This window comes from Grammomys surdaster, unplaced genomic scaffold, assembly GCF_004785775.1.
Source record: "Grammomys surdaster isolate TR1022 unplaced genomic scaffold, NIH_TR_1.0 66, whole genome shotgun sequence".
NCBI classification, from domain to species: domain Eukaryota; kingdom Metazoa; phylum Chordata; class Mammalia; order Rodentia; family Muridae; genus Grammomys; species Grammomys surdaster.
The window spans coordinates 1,955,225-1,970,605 of record NW_021604568.1 but is presented as its reverse complement, the minus strand read 5'-3'; positions in this window follow the sequence as shown (position 1 = coordinate 1,970,605).

The window sequence follows — 15,381 nt, the reverse complement described above, 5'->3', positions numbered from 1 at the left end:
ACTCCGAGTCCTGAGCGCTGCTTCTCCTCGACACCCTTCCTCCCCTCTCTCCTCCTCTTTCTCCCTCTCTCCAGCCCTCCTACCCGCTCTTTGGCCGTCCCCTTCTTTGGTCTCCACCCCTGCTCGCGCCTCCCGGCTTCCTGCCGTCGCGCCCTCCACCCTGGCTACCCCCCTTTCTCCTCCGCGCCCATTCCTTCTTTCTCCGGACAGAGCTGAACGCCCGCATCCCCCCAGCCCATGACAAGCCTTCTGCTCAGTATGCTCAGGCTGCTGGGCCAAGTTTGCCATATCTGGAGCCACCCCAGCCCTCCCTGCCTCGCAGGCCTGGCCGATCTTAGGTCAGGAAAGATCTTAGATCTTTCTCGATCTTAGGTTGAGAAAGAAGCGTCCTCCCAGCCTGTGGCTGGATCTCCTTGATTAGCCCTCTTTCTAGTCACAGGAGACTGGAGACATAATTCTCTCCCATAGAGGCATCCTGGCAAGCCTTAGTGAGCAGGAAGGTCTCAACTGACAGCTCTTCGCATTGGGACACCCTCAGTACCCTGCACTTGCCCACCACAAATTTGTCCTGTCCAAAGCTGGCCTCAAACTGTCTTGCCACGAAGGTCTCTTGGTCAGAGTAAGAAAACCATCACTCGCTGGAGGCCCAACTGTCTCACCCACAGCGCACATAGCATAGCAATACCAAATACTTTGACCATTCCTTCCTGGCTGTCTTTGAGTCTTGCTTAGATTAAAAATATGTCACCTAACATGGTTAGGACAGGCCTAGGTCTAAGAGACGGCATGTCCTGTATGCTTACCTATTGATTTAGATGGTAAGAAGCCCAACGATGCCAAGGCTTATTGGCGTTACAGGACCCATGCTTTATGTGTATTCTCATGTAAGCCTCCCATGACACAAGACATGACAGAAATCATCTTCTTCATTGTCCTAAAGCCTAGAGGGTTTCAGACCAGGAAACCAGTCATGGCCGCGGATTTCTCCTCTCTCCCACCCCACCAAGGAGCCAACCTTTGTGCTTCAGCAATGTTACAAAACTGACTTGGCTGTTCCGAACACAGTATGGAGCTGTGTCTTGTCAATGTGGCATATTACATAATCTGTCCCCAACCAACTTCCAATTTCTTGGGTTTTTTCCACTTCCTTCCCCAACCCAAGCCCAAACTCTGTCACTTCTTGCAATTTTCCCACATGAACTCAGAATGCCCTTTATTTTCCAGGCACTCCTTAGCCAGCAGACAATATCCAGTTTAAGCACTTACTGGTTTAGGGTCTAGCTTCCCACACTGACAATTATTTGCTTGCCTGGGCCTCCATTGGAATCATCCTCCTGCAGTAGTTCTGACTCTACTACATCATAAACTGTGGTCTATCCTGGCGTATCCATCTTTGCCTGAGTCTGACATATAGGAGCCCCTCAGTACATTAAAATGGAGTTGCTTGCCAGTTTGCTACAGGAACAGTACTGGGCCTAAGTGTGGTGATTTGAATAGGCATAGCCCCCATAAACTCATTGCTTGACCCATAGGAAGTGGCACTGTTAGGAGGTAGCCTTGTGGGAATGGGTGTGGCCTTGCTGGAGGACCTGTGTCGTTGTGGCAGTGAGCTTTGGGGTCTCCTATGCTCCAGCTATGCCTGGTGTGGAACACAGTCTCCTGCTGCCTGAAGATCCAGATGTAGAATTCTCAGCTCCTTCTCCAACACTATGGCTGCCTGTCATGCTTCTCTCCGTGACACTGTAAAATGAGTTTCAGTGGTAAGGGTGTCACTCTACAGCCATAAAACTCTAACTAAGACACCAAGCAAGCCACATTTGCCTACAGGACAATGCCTGCATCAGACCACAGCTGATCCTACACTTCAGAGCCCCACCCCTGTGGCCTGGAACAGCAGGTCCCTTCACCAGCAGCGGGGTTCCCCTTTGAAGAAAAAAGCTTTGACCTATCACTGCCACGGTATACACTTGAGTATACACTACTCAAGAATGCTCCAAATACATATTGTAACTGCTTAAATTGTGGTGAGTGGCATACCCACACAAGACAGCATAGTTTTGGAGTCAAGCCTGCCATTGCTCACTCTATTGTCAGGCATGGGGGGGGGGGTTTGCCCAACCCTCTGTGCCTGATTACTTCATCTGCAAAATTACTTCATGCGTCGAGCAGACGGTGAGTGCTTATTAAATATTGAGCACCATTTTAGAGTCCAGGGACTTGAGATGTGTGTGGTTTGGGGAAGGAGATGTTTACTATGTTAGGCCCTGTGGCAAGAAGCTGTGTTTACTGCTCCAGTTGATGGAGTTCTTAGCTCTGGCCCACCAATAGGGGCAGTGGGTTCAGAGCGCTGAAGCAGTTGACCTTGTCCCAGGAGCTGCTAGGGACTGAGGAGGGCACAGACGAAGCTGACTCCTCATCCACAATCCAAATTCTTTTACATAGTTCTCAGTTCTGTTTACAGCCACTCTGGCAGGGACCCAGAGTCTGTGTCACACTGGAATCCAGACCCTCTTGTTCTGATCCTAACTTAGCAGCCCGTGGAGGGATGTATTCAGTGCCCTTGACTATGGTTGAGACTCTAACATGCTTCTAGCGCTGAATCTGGATGCTGGGCTGCTGAAGGGATTTCTATGAACAGGGAGCCTAAGCCACTGACACAAGGAGGAAGGAAAGAGAATTCTTCCATCTTAAAAAAGGGCGTCAGGAGACGTGTGGGTTAGGGCCCCACCTTGTGGACACGAACTTCAGCTTCAAGAGTCTTTCCTGGGCTCCTTACATGGAAGAGTTCTTTCAAAAGTTTTGGGACGATATTTTTAGCCTCTGGAATCTTGAAAACATTCTAAGAGGAGGCGGGGCAGACTCTCTGGGAAAGTGTAACTATACAGTTTTAGAGAAAAGCTTTGATTCTGTCCTACTCAATGAATCTAAGCACCTGCCAGATGCAAACACAGAGAACATAAGGAAGAGAACTCACTCCTGTTCTCAAGTGTTGGCACTCGCTTGTTGCTAAGGGACAGAAGTCAAAGAAAGGAGAGTTATAAGCAAACTACTAAAGAGGAGAGAGTTGTGACGGGACGACTGGGGAATTTTCAGTCACAAGTGTCATAGAGGGTGGGTGGATAGTACTCAGAAAAGAAGGAACCAAAGACAGACTTTGGGTGGGGCTGTCCCCAGGGGCTCTGAGCTTGTTGGATGTCTCCCCTGGGTATACCTAGGATACAAGACCATGACACACACTTTTTGTGTGTGTGCAGCCTGCAACCTGGGGGATAAAGCAATATGTTCCTCTATAGAGGAAAAGTTTTGCAGTTAGGTGACTTGTTAATCTAGCCCCTCAAGGGTTCCCCAGGCCACAGGCAGCCTGAACTCTGGATAGGAGCAGGAGTTATGGACATTAGCCTGAGACTGAACAAGTGGTAAAGGAATTTGAATGGCAGTCTTAGCCCACCCCCTGCTCACTCCTTGGGATGTTAGCTAGCCAGACCAGAAGACACAAGGTCCCCAGCCACTGTTGCCCCTGATACCTTGCCATTGAGAAAAGACCCAGGGGTGTTAATGGAGCCTCCCACTGAACCTCACGTTCTAGGGTAGCCTGGGTTACACGAGACTCTCCCTCAAAAGAAAAAGGAAAGAAAATGCTAAACCATTTGGCCAGTGTGTGTGTGTGTGTGTGTGTGTGTGTGTGTGTGTGTACATGTCTAAATGTTTGCATAAGTGTATACATGTGTGTGGAAGTCAGAGGTCGGCACTGAGTGTCTTCCTCTATCTCTCTACATTATTTTTAAAATCATTTCTGTGGTGATCTGAATAAGAATGCCCCCCATAAGCTCATAGATTTGAATGCTTGCTCACCAGAGAATGGCACTATTTGAAGGAATTAGGACACGTGGCCTTGTTTGAGTACATGTAATCTTTTTGGAGGAAGTGTGTTACTTCACTAAGGGTGGGCTTTGAGGTTTCAAATGCTCAAGCCAGGCCCAGCGTCTTCCTTTCTTCCTGCTGCCCGCAGATCTGGATGTTGAACTGCTGAGCTACTTTTTCAGTATCCTGTCTGCCTTTGTGCCCCCATGCCCCCCACTGTGGCAATGACCTAAACCTCGGAAACTGTAAGCAACCCCCAATTAAACGCTTTCCTTTATAAAAGTTGTCATGGTCATGGTGGCTCTTCACAGCAATAGAAGAAAAGGTTGTTATTGGGTTTTTTTTTGTTTTGTTTTGTTTTTGTTTTTTGAGACAGGGTTTCTCTGTGTAGCCCTGGCTGTCTTCTAACTCACTCTGTAGACCAGACTGGCCTCGAACCCAGAAATCCACCTGCCTCTGCCTCCCAAGTGCTGAGAAGAAAAGGTTTTATTTGCATATGTGTTCCTGTGTGTCTGGGTAGGGCTATGAACATGTGTATGTGTGCAAGTATGAGTATATGCATATAGAGAGAGGCCAGAAGAGGGCAGCAGGTGTTCTCTGATACTCCCTACCAATCCTCTGAAGCAGAGTCTTTCCCTGAACCTGAGGCTTGCATTTTCTCTGATAGGCTGGAAGCCAGAGATGCTCGTGTCTATCCATCCTGGAGCTGGAGTTGAAGGTGTTTGTGGGGACATTTGCTTTATTATGTTAGTTCTCTCTCTCTCTCTCTCTCTCTCTCTCTCTCTCTCTCTCTCTCTCTCTCTCTCTCTCTCTCTCTCTCTTCACATCATACACACACACACACCCCTGGTAGTTTGGATATGTTTGGTGCCTATAGACTCATGTGCTTGAATGCTTGGCCTATGGGCAGTGGCACTATTAGAAGGTGTAGCCTTGTTGGAGGAAGTGTGTCACTGTGGGGTGAGCTTTAAGGTCCTTACACTCGAGCTCCGCCCAATGTGGAAAGAGCCTTCTCCTGGCTGCCTACAGCAAGATGTAGCACTCTTGACTTCTTCAGCACCAAGTTTGCCTGCCTGGATGCTGCCATGCTTCCCACCATGATGATAATGGACTGAACCTCTGAAACTGTAAGCCACCCCCAATTAAATGGTTGCCTTTATAAGAATTGCTTGGTCATGGTATACCTTCAGAGTAATAAAATCCCAACTAAAACTAACTCTCTCTCTCTCTCTCTCTCTCTCTCTCTCTCTCTCTCTCTTTCTCATTTTAAGACAGGGCTAAAATGTATATTTTATATATGTATATTGCATAGCCCTGGCTGCTCTGGAACTTACTATGTAGCTCAGGCTAGTTTTGAACTCACAGATATTCTTTTGCCTCAACCTCCCAAGGGCTAGGATTGAAGGTGTGTCCCACCATGCCTAGCAGGGTACTGGGATCTGAACTCTGGTTCTCATGATTTTGCAGCAAGTGCTCATAACCATGAAGCCATCCCCCCGGACTTCTCTCAACCTTATTGCTTTGCTTTTTACTATTTGATCTTTTAAATGTGTCTGAGTGTTTTGCCTGCATGCATGCCTATATATCACATACATGCTGAGTGCCCTCAGAGACCAGAAGAGGGAGGGTTAGATCTTCTGATTGAGATAAAGATGGCATTGAGCCACCACGTAGGTGCTGAGAATGGAGCCTAGGTCCTCTGGAAGACAGTCCAGTGCTCTTCATCATTTAGCGATCTCCCCAGCCCTCAACTTTCTGTTTGAGGTATATTTTTGAGCTCTCACTGAACCTGGAGCTCCCCAGTTTGGCTGGACTAGCTGCTCAGGAACCCCAGGGACCCTCTTATCCCTGCTTCCCCGGCACTGGAGTAGCAGATGTACACTCTCATGGCTTTGTTGTTCATTTGCTTTTGTTTGTTTGTTTTTCATGAATTCTGGAGATTCAAACTCAAGTCCTCATTTTGTGTGGGAACCACGACACCAAGAGAGCTTGTTCACTCCTTTCCCTAAACTGGAAACGGAAACATAATGTATCAAATCTATGCATGTTGTTTTATATCATGTAGAATAAAATCATGACTTTTCAATTTTCTTTTTTTTTTTAAAAAAGTATTGCTAAGGGGAATCTTGGTGTGGCAGTTTGAATGATAAATGTCTCAGGCATTTGAATATCTAGTCCCCAGTTGGTGGTGCTGTTTTGGGACATGTAGGAGGTATGTCCTTGTTGGAGGAGGTGTGTCACAGGAGGTGGACTCACTCCATTTCTAGGATGGTCTCTGCTTCCTGCTTGTGGCTCCAGATGTGAGGCCTCAGCTGCAGTCTCCAGGCCTGCTGCCTGCTGCCACCATGCCACCATTATGGACTACTTATCTCTCTGGAAGCATAAGCCCAAATACATTTTTCCTTCTATAAATTGCCTTGGTCATGGTGTTTCATCACAGCAATAGAAAAGTAACTAGGACACTTTGGTGGTGGAAAAGCCCCATCTGAGTCTGTGGCTGGCAATCCTAGCAGAAACATTGTAGGGAAGGAAGCCATACTCAGATCTAGAGCTGGGATGGCTACTCTTCACTGTCAACTTGACTGATTTGGAACCACCTACCAGGTACACCTACACATGTATGCAAGGGTGTTTTCAAAGATGATAAACTGAAGAAGGAAGATTTAGCCTGAATGTAGGGAAGACCATGTCACACACGGGCTGGTGTCCAAAGTGAACAAAACCGGGACTGAGAGTTAAGCACTGTCTTAGTTCTGGTTACTACCGTTATGATAAACACCATGACCAAAGCAACTGGGGAGGAGGGAGCTTCTTTGTCTTACTACATTGTTCCTCACTGAGGACATCAGGACAGGAACTCAAACGGGAGGAACCTAGAGGCAGGAGGTGATGCAGAGGCCGTGGAGGGGAGCTGCTTACTGGCTTGCTCTTCATGGCTTGCTCAGCCTGCTTTCTTATAGAACCGGAGACCAGCAGCCCAGGGATGGCCTCATCCACAATCATCCCCCAATCATCACTAATTAAGAAAATGCCCTACAGGCTTGCCTACAGCTTGATCTGACAGAGGGATTTTCTGGATTTCTGGTCCCTCTTTTCTGATGCTCCTAGCTTGTGTTAAATTGACATAGAACTAGCTAGCACAACCACCGAGATTCATCTCTCCCTGCTTCCTGAATGCAGACACCGCGTGACCCCTGCCTTTTGCTCCTTCCACCACCATGTCTTCTCTGTCACAGCCGGCTGTACGCTCAGGCTGAAACCCAAAGTAAGCCCTTCCTTCTTGCTTAGGTTGCTTTTGCCAATACGTGGTCTCAGCAGCAAGAAGAGTAATCGCTATGTATCTACCCTTTCAGGATCCCGAAAATGACAATGAATTTGCCACAGGTGGCTTGTTGGTCCCTTGGTGAATGGTGAATTGAGGGACGTAGAATAGGGATATTTAGGTCAACTTTGGTGGGGAGGAGGCCATATAGTTGTAAACCAGTGGACTGTGGGGGAAGTAAACCAGCCAGGAAGCTTAGTGGGTAGAGCAGGTTGAGATCCTGGAAACTGTGGGTACTGCTACCTGCCAGATTCCTGGCCTGGAACACGCGCCACACTTCCCACATAAGGTAATGTGACATATAGCCTGGTCTACAGAGTGAGTACCAGGACAGCCCGGGCTATAAAGAGAAACCCTGTCTCGAAAAACCAAACAAAAACAAAACAAAACAAAAAAAGGTAATGTGACATAGATAGTCACATAAGGTAGTCATGTAGGCCCAGACCAGAGTTCTCCATGCTAATGAGGTACTTAGAGGCCCTGAGGATTTAACTAATAAGCTCCCCTTCCCAAACTTTCCTCCCTGCAAAACGTGTTTAATCTCACGTCCACCCTGAGAAGTCAATATGTACCCATTTTCTACAATGAACAACTAATAACCAGTTTGGAACCAAGGACTGTCTCTTTTATCCAGAACCGCCCTGGGGAGCATGGAGCAGTCCTTTGGCTACAGAGCCACTGCCTAAGTCTCCCGCAGAAGGCCCATCTACATCCCCAGCCACACCGCCATCAAGCTAAGGACCTTCACGGATGACCAAAGCAGGAGCTTCCCATTTCACTGGTTCCCGGCTAGTCACTGTCCCCAGCCCGCAGCCCCTGACTCTGCTCTCAACTCCTCATAGCTCAGTGTCGCCTGAATGTCCAGGAGTTTAGGAGCACCGAGTCCCAGCCCCTTAGCTGCCCATGTATCCCCCTTGACACTTAGTTCCAGACTTCTATGTGTTGTTTTCCAGCAGCGACTGAGGGCCCAGAAGCCGGAGAAGACCAGCTTTGGGGGTCTCAGCTCTTCCCTGAAGCCTAGCATGGGATAAGTGCAGTCATACTTCCTGTGTTTTGCCTCCCCAGTTACCATGCCCAGAGGTGGGACAGAAAGTAGCCCACAGTGAACAGCCTCCTTCTCTGGCACCACAGTTCATGGGCCCACTGAACAAGAACTTAAGAGCTAGTGAAATGATGTCTGTCATGCTGCCAATTCTTCGGTCCCCTGTCATGAATGGATGTTGATCACCTTGACAGTGTACCAACCACCACACCTGTCTATCACATTACAGTGTGATATTGTATCACACACAATGTGACAATGTTATATGTAGTCGTTCTGATAATCAGGAAATAACAAATGTGTCTGATATGTTAGCAAAACTTGCATGATTTGGAGGGTAGGAGACAGACTCCACAAAAATTCAGGGACTGGATACCACACAGAAGTCCAGAGGCTTCAGTACACATCTTGAGCCGTGTCACACAACGGGCTTTCTGTAGTGTAAACCATCTGAACTCCACACCACCTATATCAACAACAGATCAACAGATCAACAGATCAACAGATCAACAGAGGCACGGTCCTTTGGTAAGGCCCTTTAAGAAGTTCAGACTGCAGAAAGAGCAAGCCCCCCACACACTTAGGCCTCGTGAGTTCCCAGGTCCAGCACACTCAGTATCTGTGGTAAACAGGACTGGCTCGCCTGCTAGCCATTTCCTTTTGCTCCTGTTAGCAGTTCAGCTGTTCAGGTATCAGATGGCAATGTGTGCAGAAGTAAACTGTGGGCGTGGACGGGTTTGGATCATTATGACAGTATGTCTCGATTTGGAATGGTCAGAAGACTGAGTATATTATCCAGTGTCAGCTAATGAAACATGAGGACAAACTTAATGGATAAAGTTGAGGAAAGATTGTCCTCACTCAAAATCAACACATGAATACTACCAAGGAAGCGAGAAGGCAAAGACAACTAGGAGAAAAGACTTGCAGGAGACATCTGATAAAGGACAGCTGAAATAAACAAAGAACTCTCAAAATTCAACAAAGGAAAACAAACACACTATTAAAAATGAACAAAAGGGCCGGGCGGTGGTGGCACATGCCTTTAATCCCAGCACTTGGAAGGCAGAGGCAGGCGGATTTCTGAGTTCGAGGCCAGCCTGGTCTACAGATCAAGTTCCAGGACAGCCAGGGCTATACAGAGAAACCCTGTCTCGAAAAGCAAACAAACAAACAAACAAAATGAACAAAAGGACAGGGTGGTGGTGGCACATGCCTTTAATCCCAGCACTTGGGAGGCAGAGGCAGGCAGATTTCTGAGTTCGAGGCCAGCCTGGTCTACAGATCAAGTTCCAGGACAGCCAGAGCTATACAGAGAAACCCTGTCTCGAAAAAACCAAAATTAAAATAAAATAAAAATAAAAAATAAAAAAATGAGCAAAAGAGGGCCGGAGAGATGGCTCAACAGCTAAGAGCATTGACTGCTCTTCCGGATGTCCTGAGTTCAATTCCCAGCAACCACATGATGACTCACAACCATCCGTAATGGGGTCCAATGCCCTCTTCTGGTGTGTCTGAAGACAGTGATGGTGTACTCACATAAAACAAATAAATAAACCTTTAAAAAAAGATTTAAAAAATGAGCAGAAGGAATAGAACTTCAGCAAGATTTATGAATGGCAAAAAGGCATGTGAGAATGTCTAACATCCTATGTCATTAGTGAATTGCAAGTTAAAACACTGTATTGAGTACCAATGAAAAGTGAGCAAGACCCACAACTGAGTATAGGGTGCATACTTATAACCCCAGTTTTGGAGAAGCAGATGCAGGAGGATAGCAGCAAGTTTAACATCAGTATGTCTATATAACAAGACTTTATCTAAAATGTAAATGATAATAATGGTAATAAATCAAAATCCAAAGCAATGGCAACATAAAATGCTTCCAAGGATGTGAAGCAGCAGAGGCTCATGGGAATGCAAAGTGGAGCAGCCACTTTGAAAGACAGTTTGATAGTTTCCTATAAAAATCAGCATAGCCTTTCTACAGTAATTGTGAGTTTAATGTCCACACAAAGCCTGTCCAGTGATGCATAGAGAAGCTTGATTCATTATTTCCCAAATGTGCAAGCAACCAAGATGTCCTTCAGTGGGTAGACCGATATGTGAACTGTGGTACCCTCGCAGTGGAATGTTATTCAATGCTGAAAACAGGCTATCAGGCTACAAGGAGACAGGAAGGAACGCTAAATGCATAGAAGCAGAAGAAGCCAAATTGAAAGGTAAAGGGTATTCTGGACTGGGGAGTATAGCTCAGTGGTAGGGTGCTTGTCTCCCAAGTACAAGGCTCTGTGTTTAATCTCAAGTGTGGGATGGAATGAAGGAAGCCTGAAAGATGTGTTTTGTATGATTCTATGTGTACATCATTCTAGAAAAGACAAAATGGCGGAGACAGTTGTCAGAGTGTCAGAAGGGGTGAGCAGGATGGCAGTGGATGGTTGGGAGAGCAAAACTACTCAGTATGGAAGTACCATAGTGGATACAGGCGTCAAAGACCAACAGAGGAAATGGTAACAATGTTGTGTCAATGTAGCCTTGGTGATTACAGCAAACATGCCCTTCTGGCACAGGATGGTGGGAGAGGGGAAGGCTTTGAAGACATGAGTTGTAAGCTAGGAATTCACTGATGATGTGCTCAATTTGATTGTGAACTAAAATTGCTCTTTTATAAGACCTAGGCTAGACGTTGGTGGCATACATTTGAAATTCCAGGACTGGGAAGGCTGAGACAGGAGAATCTCAAGTTTCAGACCGGGTTACATAGCAAGATCTCATCTCAAAATAATAATTAAAAACAAAAAGAAAGCAGTAAAACAAAGAAACAAAACTTGTGATACTTAGGAAGAAACAGAGTCCCAATTGAACCATGTCTGTGTAACTTCTGTAACCGCATGGGTTTATGGGAGTCAATGTTGCCAGTGTGCAGAGATGATTTAGCAAATGAGAATTCTGTTGCCCTACTTAGCAGGTCATTCCAGAAGCACTCCCGGCCTCTGGGCCTCTCCGGTGGTGAGAGAGAACAAGCATGTATTTGCTTACATCATTAGCTGGTTATGTTAATTACCTTCCTAGTTGTGACAAAGTCTGTTGGGAGATGGTTTGGGGCACTGTGTATTCAGATGCTGATTTCACTGCCCAGAGATCAGATTACAGGCTGGATGCCTGCCAGTTACAGTCTGGACTCCAGTATTGAACCACCTCCTGTATCTATGTTGTGTAAAGAACGCTCCCAATTATCTCTGATTGGTTAATAAGGAGCTGATTGGCCTATGACCTGGCAGAGAAGGCAGGATTTCCAATCCCAAGGGAGCATCCAAAAGGAGGAAAGGGAGGAAGAGAAGAGATGGCCATGAGGAGAGGGTCCAGGAGGAGTCATGATGAGCAGGTTGCCAAGGAGGATCACACACGGTACAGACCAAGCCAGGGCAAGACTGCAAGTAAACATGGCTGGGAAGTCGATAGCTTAGAGGGTTAGAATAGATGAATGTCTGTCCTGTCATAGTGCTTAAAATTTGTTAATAAACCTAATAGGCCTTTGTGTCAATTATTTGGGGTTAGAACAGGAACAGATAGGGCTATCATCCTTAAATTACTGCCTACAAAAGTACCTGGCAAAAGCAACTTATGGGGGAAAGGGTTTATTTTGGCTCCCAGTTTGGGGGTCTATCAGGGCAGGGAGTCCTGGCGGCAGAAGCCTCAGGCAGGTAGTCGTGCTGGTCGGCTGTCAGGAAGCGAGATGCTGGTACTCAGGTCCCATCCTGTGTCTGTAGGTCAGGAACCGCCCCCCCCCCAGCCATGGAATAGTACAATCCACATTGGGGGGGCATCTTTCAACCTCAATTAACCCACTCTAGAAACTTCCTCACAGAGATGCCTGCTGGCTAGTCTCCTGGGTGATTCTATGACAGTCATCTGTTAACCAGACAGTTGGTAGTTTCTCTGTCCTCTTCCTGACCCGCCCCACTGTTTACTACTCTGCTCTCTGGGGGTTAGGGGGACAATCTGCTTCGCCACATCAGAGGGCTCCTTTGTCTCTCTGGCTTTCAACTGGACTCGACTGATAAGATTTGCCCACAAGAAATGGAAGGGAGAGAAACGAGTCATGAATCATTTCCTCCCACATAAATATTCTCCCTCTCCCCCTCCATTCTTCCTTCCCTCCTTTCTTCTCTCTTTCCTTCTCTCCCTCCCTCTCTCCCTTTTTCTCTCCCTCCTCCAAAAAAGAGCAAGTCACCATCCACAAGGAAGTCAGCAACAGAGTTCTTGTCACTTGTTTTAAACATTTATTTTATGATTTTTAATTTATGTATACACGTCTCTCCTGGTATGTACAACTCAGCACCGATGGCTATGGAATCGAGAGGCACTGGAGGCTCTACAGCTAAGTTATAGGCGTTTGGAGAAGCTGAACTTAAATCCTCTGCAAGAATAGGAAGTGCTCTTTATCACTGGGCTATCCGTCCACCATCCCCATTTTATCACAAATGGATTCACTTGGAACCTAAAACTTGAATGTCTTAGCCTCAAGACCTGTGAGAAAATACATTTCATGCTGGGCAGTGGTGGCACATGCCTTTAATCCCAGCACTTGGGAGGCAGAGGCAGGCGGATTTCTGAGTTCGAGGCCAGCCTGGTCTATACAGAGTGAGTTCCAGGACAGCCAGAACTACACAGAGAAACCCTGTCTCGAAAAACCAAAAACCAAAAACAAACAAACAAACAAACAAACACATTTCTCAGGTTGGATGGTAGCTCAGTTGGTAAAGTGCTTGCACATGAAAAAACTTTGGATATGTGTGCTTGTAGTCTGTGTTTGGGAGGTGGAGACAGGGGGATCTTTGAGGCTTGCTGTCCAGCCGGCCTAGTCTACTAGACAAGGCAAGCCAAGGCAAGCTTCAGGCCAACGAGAGACTCCGTCTCCAAGCGAAATAAGTAAATAAATAAACAAAAATTAACGATGAGCAGCACCTGCAGGACTGCAGGACACCTGACGCTCACCTCCCCAGTACACATGCCCACACACACCTGGACATGCACACAGACAGGAAAGAAAATCAATGTCTCTTGTTAAACCATCCAGTCTCTGGTATCTTGTTATAGTAGCTGTACTTTTTTTTTTTAAATCATCATGAAAAAAATATTTGACAGAAACATTTTAGGTGGAGGGAGTCTTCTTATGGCTCATGGTTCTAGAGATTTCGGTCCATGACAGGGAGGCCAGGCAGGAGGAGTTCAGTCTACCCGCAGCAAAGCAGGAAGCAAAGAGAGCAGGCTGGAGCAAGCCAGGGTAAAAAAGGTCTGCCCCTGGAGAGCCACTTTCACCGAGCCACTTCCACCAGCCAGGCCTTGCCTCCTAATGGCTTAGAGCCTTCAAAATGGCATACAAAGTCAGTACCTAGCATTCAAAACATGAGCCTGTGAGAGACGTTTTAGATTCAAACCACAGCAACAGTCTGCCCGTGATCATGTATCAAGAAAAACTGAGCCAGGCAGTGGTGGTGCATGCCTTTAATCCCAGCACTTGGGAGGCAGAGGCAGGTGGGTTTCTGAGTTCGAGGCCAGCCTGGTCTACACAGTGAGTTCCAGGACAGCCAGGGCTATACAGAGAAACCCTGTCTCGAAAAACCAAAAAAAAAAAAAAAACCAGAAAGAAAGAAAGGAAGAAAGAAAGAAAGAAAGAAAGAAAGAAAGAAAGAAAGAAAGAAAGAAAGACAACAGATGGAATCATGGTTGGGGAGGTGGTCCACTGGGTAAGGATGCTTGCCGATAAGGCTGATAATCTGAAGTCAATACCCATGATCCACACAATGGAAGGCGAGAACCAAGTCTGCAATTGTCCTCTGGCCTCCACACGCATCCGTACCCACACAGAGTTGGGTTTCAAGTTACACTGTCGTCAGCCGAAGGTGAGTATTCTCTTGGCTCTCTCAGAAGAAAAGTCCCAGCATTTGGGAACAAGAGCTGCCCAATCACCCCAATGGTAGCCAGACAAGGAGCGTCAGGGAGGGGCCTCTGACGCTAGCTAGTCTAGCATTTGTAGGGAGATCCAGGGATCTCCTGGGACCTGTGGGGGATGGGACTGGGAACAGTGCCTATAAATACAATAATCTGTAGATGTTCAAGTCTCTTATATAAAATATAAGTATTTGTGCTGGAGTGTGGCTCCATAGTAGAGTACATGAATAGCATCAGGAGGTCCTAGATTTGATCCCAGCATAACACACACACACACACGCACACACACACACGCACACACACATGCACACACACACATGCACACACACACATGCACACACACACATACACACACACACATACACACACACATGCACACACACACACATGCACACACACACATACACACACACATGCACACACACACATGCACACACACACATGCACACACATACACACACACACGCGCACACACACACATGCACACACATACACACACACGCGCACACACACACACATGCACACACACACACGCACACACACACAAATGTCTTTACATGTTTTTACAACATTCTTGTTTTTGTACTTTTTCTATCTCAAAATAAAATTATTTTTATTTTATTGAATTGGAATCCCAGGACTTAAACATAAGATCTTGCATGTGTTGGTAAGTGCTCTCCCACTTATTGGTACCTCATTTGCTTTTGAAGCATTTTCAGTCTAAGGCTTGGGGATTTAGTTCTGGATTCAATCCCCAGTACCACAGAAACTAGTGCTAAAAGAGAATCAGAAGTTCAGGGACATCCTTGGCTTTATATTAAGATAAGAGACCAGCCTGGGCTACACGAGATATTCACGATAGATAGATAGATAGATAGATAGATAGATAGATAGATAGATAGATAGATAGATGATAGATAGACAGGTAGACAGACAGACAGACAACAGAAAAACAATTGGAAAAATACAGCATTTTCAGTCTGTGGCTATTTGAAGCACTCAGGCTGTAGTACTTCCTTCCATTGTCATGGTAATATGCATATTAAATTTCTTATTAATCACCTTATTAGTTATTTTGCAGCACACAGGATGGAATCCCTGATGTCTTTCATGCTAAGTCACACTTTACAACCAAGCTGCAGCTCCAGCCTCAATCACTCCCATTTTAAAGACAAGAAAGCTGAGGCACAGAAAGGTTCAA